Source organism: Coregonus lavaretus (genome assembly GCF_964263955.1).
Source record: "Coregonus lavaretus genome assembly, contig: HAP1_SCAFFOLD_48, whole genome shotgun sequence".
Lineage (NCBI taxonomy): Eukaryota > Metazoa > Chordata > Actinopteri > Salmoniformes > Salmonidae > Coregonus > Coregonus lavaretus.
The window spans coordinates 32,848-44,294 of record NW_028163311.1 but is presented as its reverse complement, the minus strand read 5'-3'; the positions used below and the strand labels follow the sequence as shown (position 1 = coordinate 44,294).

General features: G+C 41.6%; 1 long non-coding RNA gene across 1 annotated transcript; it reads right to left on the bottom strand.

Moving 5' to 3' along the window:
* Nucleotides 1–800: 800 nt before the first annotated feature.
* On the bottom strand, nucleotides 801–4,311 carry LOC311118301. Its single transcript, XR_014611790.1, has 2 exons — nucleotides 4,245–4,311; nucleotides 801–1,121 (listed from the first exon to the last, which is right to left on the bottom strand). It is a non-coding gene; the product is annotated as an uncharacterized lncRNA (long non-coding RNA).
* Between the last annotated feature and the right edge of the window lie 7,136 nt (nucleotides 4,312–11,447).

The following is an 11,447-nucleotide window of genomic DNA, read 5'->3' as shown; positions in this document are numbered from 1 at the left end:
GTTAACTAATCATTGACAACAAAACATTCATTTATTCACATAAAGTGTGTGCACTTAAATTCACATAAATGCATAAATGAGTCAAAATCCATTTAGTACAAGGTTGCAGTTTGTTCTAGGCAGCACTATGTTCTATTTTCCTGAATAACCTTGTCTTCATTGTATTATTTTAGTGTTTCTATATTTTTTTGTGTTATTAAACAACTGACGGCGGTTCAATTACTAGAATTCCATTTAGTTGTTTTTTTTGTGTGAGCCCAACACTCCGTCTTTCTAGAGAGAAATCAAATCATTAACGAGAGAAATCAAGTCAGGAACTACAGTATGTGGTACGCTGGGCTAAAGTGAGTTGTAGTTTTCAGTAAGCAAATATTCAACCTAGTTCAGTGCAGAAACGTGGTAATTCACTACAACGACCATAATCCATTGCGCCTGTTTTCCCCAGACTCGGAAAGATACAGATCTCTAGAAGGGTACTTTTACGTCTGCTACGTTAGATTAGATACACACAGACAATATGAGAGAGGAATGTAAACACAATCACGAGAGGGAGAGACAGTTCGTGAAGGAATGCCTTATCTTCTTTGAAGAACTAGTAAAATGATTGACAGACAGACCTTAAGGAATAAAAAACGATCAAGTAATCAAATAGAAACTAAGTATACTGAACAAAAATATAAAACGCAACATGCAACAATTTCAACGTTTTTACTGAGTTACTGTTCATATAAGGAAATCAGTCAATTGAAATAAATTCATTAGGCCCTAATCTATGGATTTCACATGACTGGGAAGGGGTGCATTTTGTATTTGTATTTATTATGGATCCCCATTAGCTGCTGCAAGCAGCTACTCGTCCTGGGGTCCAGCAAAATTAAGGCAGTTTATACATTTTTAAAAACATGGGAGGACCACCCACTGGGGCCCAGCCAAGTCAGAATGAGTTTTCTCCCACAAAAGGGCTTTAGTACATGCAGACCTAATCCTTAGTTTCATCAGCTGTCCAGGTGGATGGTCTCAGACGATCCCGCAGGTGAAGAAGCCGGATGTGGAGGTCCTTGGCTGGTGTGTTTAAACTTGCTCTGCGGTTGTGAGGCCGGTTGGACATACTGCCAAATTCTCTAAAACGACATTGGAGGCGGCTTATGGTAGAGAAATAAACATTACATTCTCTGGCAACAGCTCTGGTGGACTATTCCTGCAGTCGGCATGCCAATTGCACCCTCTCTCAAAACTTGAGACATCTGTGTTGTGACAAAACTGCACATTTTAGAGTGCTCTTTTGTTGTCCCCAGCACAAGGTGCACCTGTGTAATGATCATGCTGTTTAATCAGCTTCTTGATATACCACACCTGTCAGGTGGATGGATTATCTTGGCAAAGGAGAAATGCTCACTAACAGGGATGGAAACAAACTTGTGCACAACATTTGAGAGAAATAAGCTTTTTGTGCGTATGGAACATTTCTGGAATTTTTATTTCAGGGATTTTTTATTTCAGCTCATGTCCACGCAGACTTCTGTACAAAATTTGAGCTAAATAAACGTTTTGTGCATATGGAAAATTTCTGGGATCTTTTATTTCAGTTCATGAAACATGGGAGCAACACTTTACATGTTAGGTTTATATTTTTGTTCAGTATAATATACACAACTGAAATATTTAGTTTTTTCATAGTAACTTTCTACTTTTCTATTGATGTCTACCAAATGTGGACCTGACAGAGACAAAGGAATATTTTCAATGTTTTGGCAATTGAATGTTCACTATTTTGGCCTTTGGAATTTCCATTAAAAAGCTCTAAAATCATTGTCATTATTTCATTACTTATTTCATGTAAAAAATAAATAATTGAAACTCAAATCTGTGATTCTTTTTTAATAATCGAACCGAAACCAAACTGACCTAAAAATCGCACTAATCGCTCAGCACTAGTATTATGGATTACAAAGGGAAACCCAGCCGAGAGCTGCCCAGTGACGCGAGCCTACCAGACAAGCTAAATGACTTATATGCTCGCTTCGAGGCAGCCAACACTGAACCATGAGTGAAAGCACCAGCTGTTCCGGACGACTGTATGATCACGCTCTCCATAGCCTTTAAACAGTCAGACCTTTAAACAGGTTAACATTCACAAGGCCGCCGGGCCAGACGGATTATCATGACGCATACTCTGAGCATGTGCTGTCCAGCTGGCAAGTGTCTTCAGTGACATTTTCAACCTCTCCCTGACCCAGTCTGTATACCTGCAGCCCGTAGAACTCACATCTGCAGCCATGAAATGCTTTGAAAGGTTGGTCATGGCTGACATCAACACCATCATCCCAGAAACCCACTCCAATTAGTCTACAGCCCCAACAGCCACACAGATGACGTAATCTCTATTGCACTATCTGGACAAAAGGCACACCCACGTAAGAATGTTGTTCATTGACTACAGCTCAGCGTTCAACACCATAGTGCCCTCCAAGCTCATCACTAAGTTAAGGACCCTGGGACTGAACACCTCCCTCTGCAACTGGCTCCTGGACTTCCTGACGAGCCGCCCCCAGGTGGTGAGGGTAGGCAACAACACATCCTCCACGCTGACCTTTAACACGGGGCCTCTCAGGGGCGCGTGCTCCTATACTTCCTGTTCACCCACGACTACGTGGCTGCGCACGACTTCAACACCATCATTAAGTTTGCTGACGGTGGTAGGCCTGATCACCGACGACATGGGCAAGACTCAGGAGCTTATGGAGGACTACAGGAAACGGAGGGCAGAACACGCCCCCCCATTCACATTGACGGGGGTATAGTGGAGCGGGTCGAGAGCTTCTAGTTCCTCAGTGTCCACGTCACTAAGGACCTATCATGGTCCAAACACACCAACAGTCGTGAAGAGGGCACGACAACACCTCCTACCCCTCAGGAGGCTGACAAGTTTTGGCATGGGCCCTCAGATCCTCAAAAAGCTGCACCATTGAGAGCATCTTGACTGGCTGCATCACCGCTTGGTATGGCAACTGCTCTGCATTCGAGTGCAAGGCGCTACAGAGGGTAGTGCGTACGGCCAAGTAATTCACTGGAGCCGAACTCCCTGCCATCCAGGACCTCTATACCAGGCGGTGTCAGAGGATGGCCCTAAAAATTGTCAAATAATCCAGCCAACCAAATCATAGACTGTTGTCTCTACTACAACAAGGCAAGCGGTACCGGAGCGCCAAGTCTGGGACCAAAAGGCTCCTGAACAATTTGTAACCCAAGCCATAAGACTGCTGAACAGTTAATAAAATGGCCGCCTGGACTATTTACATTGACCCCCTTTTTATTATTTATCTAAAATGTTTTGCACTGGCTCTACGCACACTTCCTGATCAACACAAACTACACTGACACTCAACACACACACACGCATATTGACGCCACAAACACACATAAGCTGCTGCTACTCTGTTCATGATATATCCTGATTACCTAGTCACTTTTCACCCTACCTACATGTACATACTGTATTACCTCAATTAACCCTGCAGATTCATACTGTATTACCTTAATTACCCCTGAACATTGACTCGGTACTGGTACTCCTTGTATATAGCCTCGTTATTGTTTTTTATGTGCTACTATTTACTTTTGAATGTATCAAATATTTGTCTTTGATTTTTTAACTATGCATTATTGGTAATGGGCTCGTAAGTAGGCATTTCACTGTAAAGTCTACACGTTGTATTTGTCGCGTATGACCAATAAAATGTGATTTCGCTCGCAAAAAACAATATTATATCCCATTCACACCATAGTATCAAATGTAGATAAGATAGAAACAACTGAATGTGTCTGAATATTACTACACATGTAGAAAACTGCTAATCATTACATTCAGCTTCAAAACAGTAGGTCGACCGTGACATTTTCTCTCTGCACCGACACTGTTCTCACTGAAGTCCGTTGACGCTGACCGAGAGGCGCCGCCATTTTATCGTTAAAAACAATGTACCCAAAAAAACAATAACATGTAAAACCAATTCAGAAATCTCAAATAAATGGATTCTTTATTAATTTATCTTGACTAAATAATGTTTCATTCCCTCAGAAACCCAGTCTCCAGCGATGTGACTTATCACGTTCTTTACTCGGTTTGACACAAACATAACACATAAAACCTTCACCAAGCGTGATAATACCTTGACGGATTTGTTAACTAGCATGTTATGACATGTTCTTTCGATATTAGAAAGTTTAAACGCGATATTACATACCTGTAGTAATACATTTGAAACGGACACAAAAGCTACTGTCTTCACAGCACAGTTCTACTGCTTCTTCTTCTTCAAGGTTTTATGGCCGAGTTGGACTATTGCCGCCACCTACTGTTTGAATGTTAAATGACGAGGCAGAGGCATTGACGCGAGTAACCAGTCTTGTTCAGTATATTGCAATACATCCGGGTATCTCAAGTACACCGGTAAAACACTGGAGTTGCAGTAATTAACATTTACCAACAGATGGGATCATTGTGCCATCTTCCACCCATAACATCTACAGCGGCCTCTTTCTGTTCCCTCCTTCCACGTGCTGGTCACACAGCGCAAGACAGACGGACTGGAGCTGCGGTCTGAGTCGTCGTTAGGCTGCTTCCAGCGGCTGCCTCCCTGGTCAGCTCCATTGACCTTTCCTACTGCCTCCTTTACCATCTTCCTGACCTCAAATGGGTCTCCCAAAAAATACATAATTGTTGACGCACTCCGACAAGAAACGATGTTCGTTTACAACTTTTGGCCTTTTAGCTCCATGTTCCATTCATTCTTACCAACTTCACTCCACCGCGCGCCATCAGAATCAAAACAGCACTTCCTCCATATTTTCCTCCCAACAACCACACACCTGCTACGGACTAACTCCTACATGTAAAATATTGCATGTAGAATACCAAAGTGAAATGGATTAGCTAGAAAAAAGAAACATCGTTTTTTTATTTTTTTTATGTTGGGGGTCTAAGTTTTTTAACCCATTACATATGCATTAGTGAGAATACTGGTGGCTGGCACATTGGCTTGTCCCCATGGTGATGTGGAGGTGTAGTGACGTTTTTAGTAGATAAATAGACATATACATTTTGAATTCCATGATTCAAACAAAAGCATATTTACTGTATAGAAAACGAAAAATCAAAGGTTGACCAGCACAAATTCAGGTAGAACATTTGTTTTTTATTAGCAGATCAATTAAGTTCATTACAGTTCTCCAAATACATGAATTAATGACGGAAATAAACGCAACATGGAAAGGGTTGGTCCCATGTTTCATGAGCTGAAATAAAAAATCCCTGAAATAAAAATTGCAGAAATGTTCCATACGCACAAAAAGCTTATTTCTCTCAAATTTTGTGCACAAGTTTGTTTACATCCTGTTTAGTGAGCATTTCAGCCTTTGTCAAGATAATCCATCCAACTGACAGGTGTGGTATATCAAGAAGCTGATTAAACAGCATGATCATTACACAGATGCACCTTGTGCTGGGGACAATAAAAGGCCACACAACACAATGTCACAGATGTCTCAAGTTTTGAGGGCGCGTGCAATTGTCATGATGACTGCAGGAATGTCCAACAGAGCTGTTGCCAGAGAATTCAATGTTTATTTCTCTACCATAAGCCACCTTCAACGTCGTTTTAGAGAATTTGGCAGTACGTCCAACCGGCCTCACAACCGCAGACCACATGTAACCACGCCAGCCCAGGACCTCCACATCCGGCTTCTTCACCTGCAGGATCGTCTGAGGGGAGGGGGGCGGGGTGCTGAGTAGTATTTCTGTCTGTAATAAAGACCTTTTGTGGGGAAAAACTCATTCCGATTGGCTGGGCCTTGCTCCCAAGTGGGTCACCCATGGCTGCGCCCCTGGCCAGTCATGTGAAATCCATAGATTAGGGCCTAATTCATTTATTTCAATTGACTGATTTCCTTATATGAACTGTAACTCAGCAAAATCTTGGAAATTGTTGCATGTTGCGTTTCTATTTTTGTTCAGTGTAATACGACTTGTAGGACGTATCGTATGTTACGAATTAAAATGTGTATGTTCTGTTACGCATTGCTATTCATACAATATGTTACGAATTTGTAATACGTATGATATATTATGGATTCCAATGTGTTGTTGCTAACGTTAGCTAGGTTAGGGGTTAGCTAACATGCTAAGTAGTTGCATGCTAAGCTAACATGCTAAGTAATAGCTAAAAAGTAGTAAGTAGTTGCAAAGTTGCTAATTAGCTAAAATGCTAAAGTCCTCCGTGATGAGATTCAAACACGCAACCTTTGGCTAGACGTTTGCGTTAACACGCCCACCCATCCACAGAGCAGGAGTACGGCTTCTCTCCTGCGTGTATACGTTGGTGTGTTTTTAAGCTGCCCACTTAGAACTCTCCCCACTGACAGTGTCAGACCAGGCTGAGAGGGAAGCGGTACCGCCCAATCAACTGGCAGACTATAGTGTTTGTTTTCAAAATGTGACAAACAATAGGATTGCAATAGAGTGTTCTATTTCATCCAATTCAATGTTACAACTGCTTTTATGAAATGAGAATTAAGTGATGGAGTGACTAATCTTAGCAGGTCTGAGAGAACTGATGTGGCTTTTCTCCTTGATGTAGACGTTGGTGTGTTTTTAAGTTGCTCTGGTGAGAGAAACTCCTCCCACAGTCAGAGCAGACGAACGGCTTCTCTCCTGTGTGTGATCTCTGATGTACTTTTAGCTCAGTTGATGTTTTGAAGCATTTTACACAGTCAGAGCAGACGTAAGGCTTCTCTCCTGTGTGTGTTCTCTGATGTACTTTTAGCTCAGTTGATGTTTTGAAGCATTTTACACAGTCAGAGCAGGAGTAAGGGTTTTCTCCTGTATGTATACGTTCATGTGTTTTTAAGCTATCCAATCGGGAGAAACTCCTCCCACAGTCAGAGCAGAAGTAAGGCTTCTCTCCTGTGTGTGCTCTCTGATGCACTTTTAGCTCAGTTGATGTTTTGAAGCATTTTACACAGTCAGAGCAGGAGTAAGGGTTTTCTCCTGTATGTATACGTTCATGTGTTTTTAAGCTATCCAATCGGGAGAAACTCCTCCCACAGTCAGAGCAGAAGTAAGGCTTCTCTCCTGTGTGTGTTCTCTGATGTACTTTCAGCTCAGTTGATGTTTTGAAGCATTTTACACAGTCAGAGCAGACGTAAGGCTTCTCTCCTGTGTGTGTTCTATGATGAAGTTTTAGCTCAGTTGATGTTTTAAAACATTTTCCACAGTCAGAGCAGACGTAAGGCTTCTCTCCTGTGTGTGTTCTCAGATGAACTTTTAGCTCAGTTGATGTTTTGAAGCATTTTACAAAGTCTGAGCAGATGTAAGGCTTCTCTCCTGTGTGTGTTCTCTGATGCACTTTTAGCTCAGTTGATGTTTTGAAGCATTTTACACAGTCAGAGCAGGAGTATGGCTTCTCTCCTGTATGCATACGTTCATGTGATTTTAAGGTATCGGATCGGGAGAAATTCTTCCCACAATCAGAGCAGGAGTAAGGCTTCTCTCCTGTATGTATTTGTTGGTGTGCTTTTAAGCTGCTCTTTTGAGAGAAACTATCCCCACAGTCAGAGCAGGAGTAAGGCTTCTCTCCTGTATGTATGCGCTCATGTGATTTTAAGGTATCCAATCGGGAGAAACTCTTCCCACAATCAGAGCAGTAGTAAGGCTTCTCTCCTGTGTGTATTTTTAGGTGTCTTTTTAGCTTTGATAGAAATGGGAAAATCTCCTCACAATGTGGGCAGTGGTGAGACCTCTTAGCTCTGTGATCTTCCTGCTGTTGTTCTCTGGATGTAGAGAATGTCTCAACATGGTCTCCTGTGGGAACATCATCAGAAGAACCAGTCAGTTGGTGCGATATACATGTCAATCAAATGTATTTTACGAAGCCCATTTTTACATCAGCAGTTGTCACAAAGTGCTTTACAGAAACCCAGCCTAAAACCCCAAAAGAGCAAGCAATGCAGATGTAGAAGCACAGTGGCCACAAAAAACTCCCTAGAAAGGTAGCAACCTCGGAAACAAACCTAAAGAGGAACCAGGCTCTGAGGGGTGGCAAGTCCTCTTCTGGCTGTACCATAAGAAATATGAATTCATATAATAAGTAGGCTGTACAATTACAAAAGGGGAATAAAACTATTCTAAAACTGGGTAGGAGTCAAAAACTAAAAAGGGGAAAAAGTTGTCAAAATGATGAGCCATATCATCCTCCACTCACTATCACGAGGGTTGGTAACTACACAGACTCAGTTCATAGAACTTTAAAACACTGGCAGTTTGTCTACTTCGCTTTTTTAGTCTACTCTCTGATCACTCCAGATAGCCCAGCGAATAAAAGACATGCTGACAATACTGGTGTCAAACCATGCAAGTCTCCCTAGCATGAAATAACATCTACCTTCTCATTGAAACAGTTTCATGCAGAGTGGGATGTTGGAACGAACAACGAACTTAGATAGAACCTGCTCTTACCATGAGAAACAGATTTCCCAATCTTCTCCTCCTCTTCTTCATCTTTAATGATGACATTCAGCTCCAGTGTTTGACTGCAGTCTTCCAGCTTCACTGATGCCATCTCTGGATCCTGCAGTGCAAACTGGGCTCCACTGTCACAATCAGGACCCAGTGACTGTAGGTTTGGACTCAGTGTGGAAGGAGAGAGGCAGGCTGGGTTTGTCCTCACTGTTGATGTTACCGGCCTCAGACCTAATTCTTGTCGTCCTGTAGTAATAATGAGAAACGGACACTAAAGTTATTGTCTTGACAGTTCTGGCACTTTCTGTATTCTCAAAAAATATATTCCATTTTTGTTAATTTATCTAATTTCCATATATCAGGTAACTAATCATTGACAACAAAACATTCATTTATTCACATAAAGTGTGTGCACTTAAATTCACATAAATGCATAAATGACTCAAAAACCATTTAGTACAAGGTTGCAGTTTGTTTTAGGCAGCACTATGTACTATTTTCCTGAATAACCTTGTCTTCATTGTATTATTTTAGTGTTTCTGTATTTTTTTGTGTTATTAAACAACTGACGTCGGTTCAATTACTTGAATTCCATTTCGTTTTTTTTGTGTGAGCCCAACGCGCCGTCTTTCTAGAGAGAAATCAAATCATTAACGAGAGAAATCAAGTCAGGAACTACAGTATGTGGTACGCTGGGCTAAAGTGAGTTGTAGTTTTCAGTAAGCAAATATTCAACCTAGTTCAGTGCAGAAACGTGGTAATTCACTACAATGACCATAATCCATTGCGCCTGTTTTCCCCCGACTCTGAAAGATACAGATCTCTAGAAGGGTACTTTTACGTCTGCTACGTTAGATTAGATACACACAGACAGCATGAGAGAGGAATGTAAACACAATCACGAGAGGGAGAGAGAGTTCGTGAAAGAATGCCTTATCTTTCTTTGAAGAACTAGTAAAATGATTGACAGACAGCTCTTAGGCAGTCTAGCTAAATAGGTTAATTAAAGGCCATACTGTACTGACCATAATCAATTGCGCCTGTTTTTAGGATGATTAAAGACAGTACAGTATGGGAAGCAGATGATGATAGATGGTCTGGCTGGCTGACAGCTACTGCCTGAGCAGAGGACCTTAAGGAATAAAAAACTATCAAGTAATCAAATAGAAACTAAGTATACTGAACAAAAATATAAACGCAACATGCAACAATTTCAACGTTTTTACTGAGTTACTGTTCATATAAGGAAATCAGTCAATTTAAATACATTCATTAGGCCCTAATCTATGGATTTCACATGACTGCAAGCAGCTACTCTTCCTGGGGTCCAGCAAAATTAAGGCAGTTTATACAATTTTAAAAACATGGGAGGACCACCCACTCCAATTAGTCTACAGCCCCAACAGACGCACAGATGACGTAATCTCTATTGCACTCCACACTGCCCTTTCTCACCTGAACTAAAGGAACACCTACGTAAGAATGTTGTTCATTGACTACAGCTCAGCGTTCAACACCATAGTGCCCTCCAAGCTCATCACTAAGTTAAGGACCCTGGGACTGAACAACTGGCTCCTGGACTTCCTGACGAGCCGCCCCCAGGTGGTGAGGGTAGGCAACAACACATCCTCCATGCTGACCTTTAACACGGGGCCTCTCAGGGGCGCGTGCTCCTATACTTCCTGTTCACCCACGACTTCAACACCATCATTAATGTGGTCCTCTGTAGCTCAATTGGTAGAGCATGGTGCTTTTAACGCCAGTGTAGTGGGTTCGATCCCCGCGACCACCCATACATAAAAATGTATGCACGCATAACTGTAAGTTGCTTTGGATATATTATTATATTATTATCACGTTTGCTGACGGTGGTAGGCAACTGAATGTGTCTGAATATTACTACACATGTAGAAAACTGATAATCATTACGTTCAGCTTGAAAACAGTAGTGCAACCGTGAAATTGTCTATCTGATGCACCCGCGCTGAAGTCCGTTGACGCTGACCGAGAGGCGCCGCCATTTTACCGTTAAAAACAATGTATCCAAAAACAACAATAACATGTAAAACCAATTCAGAAATCTCAAATAAATTGATTCTTTATGAATTTATCTTGACTAAATAATGTTTCATTCACTCAGAAACCCAGTCTCCAGCGATGTGACTTATCACGTTCTTTACTCGGTTTGACACAAACATAACACATAAAACCTTCACCAAGCGTGATAATACCTTGACGGATTTGTTAACTAGCATGTTATGACATGTTCTTTCGATATTAGAAAGTTTAAACGCGCTATTACATACCTGTAGTAATACATTTGAAACGGACACAAAATCTATCGTCTTCACAGCACAGTTCTACTGCTTCTTCTTCTTCAAGGTTTTATGGCCGAGTTGGACTATTGCCGCCACCTACTGTTTGAATGTTAAATGACGAGACAGAGGCATTGGTGCGAGTAACCAGTCTTGTTCAGTATATTACAACACATCCGGGTATCTCAAGTACACAGGTAAAACACTGGAGTTGCAGTAATTAACATTTACCAACAGATGGCATCATTGTGCCATCTTCCACCCATAACACCTACTGTCGTCTTCTTCTTCTTCTTCGATGAGGTTTAACGGCGGTTGGCATCCAATTTGTTGCATTACCGCCACCTACTAGAGTGGTGGACAACTCCCTTATATGTTGCTTGAAAAATAAAATAAAAGACCCTACCATCTAACACTACACTCACAAATTCAAAATTATTACTGATAATTAACACCACACCACTCCACTATTTAAATATATTCACTCCTACCTCATGCCCTCAACCTGAGAGGATGGAACATCACCACTTAACACTCCCTGTAACTCTTCTGATGTCAAGTCTCCTACACCCAAATACCTCTCTGCAGCTGCCACCACAACCTCCATTTTCTTCGAC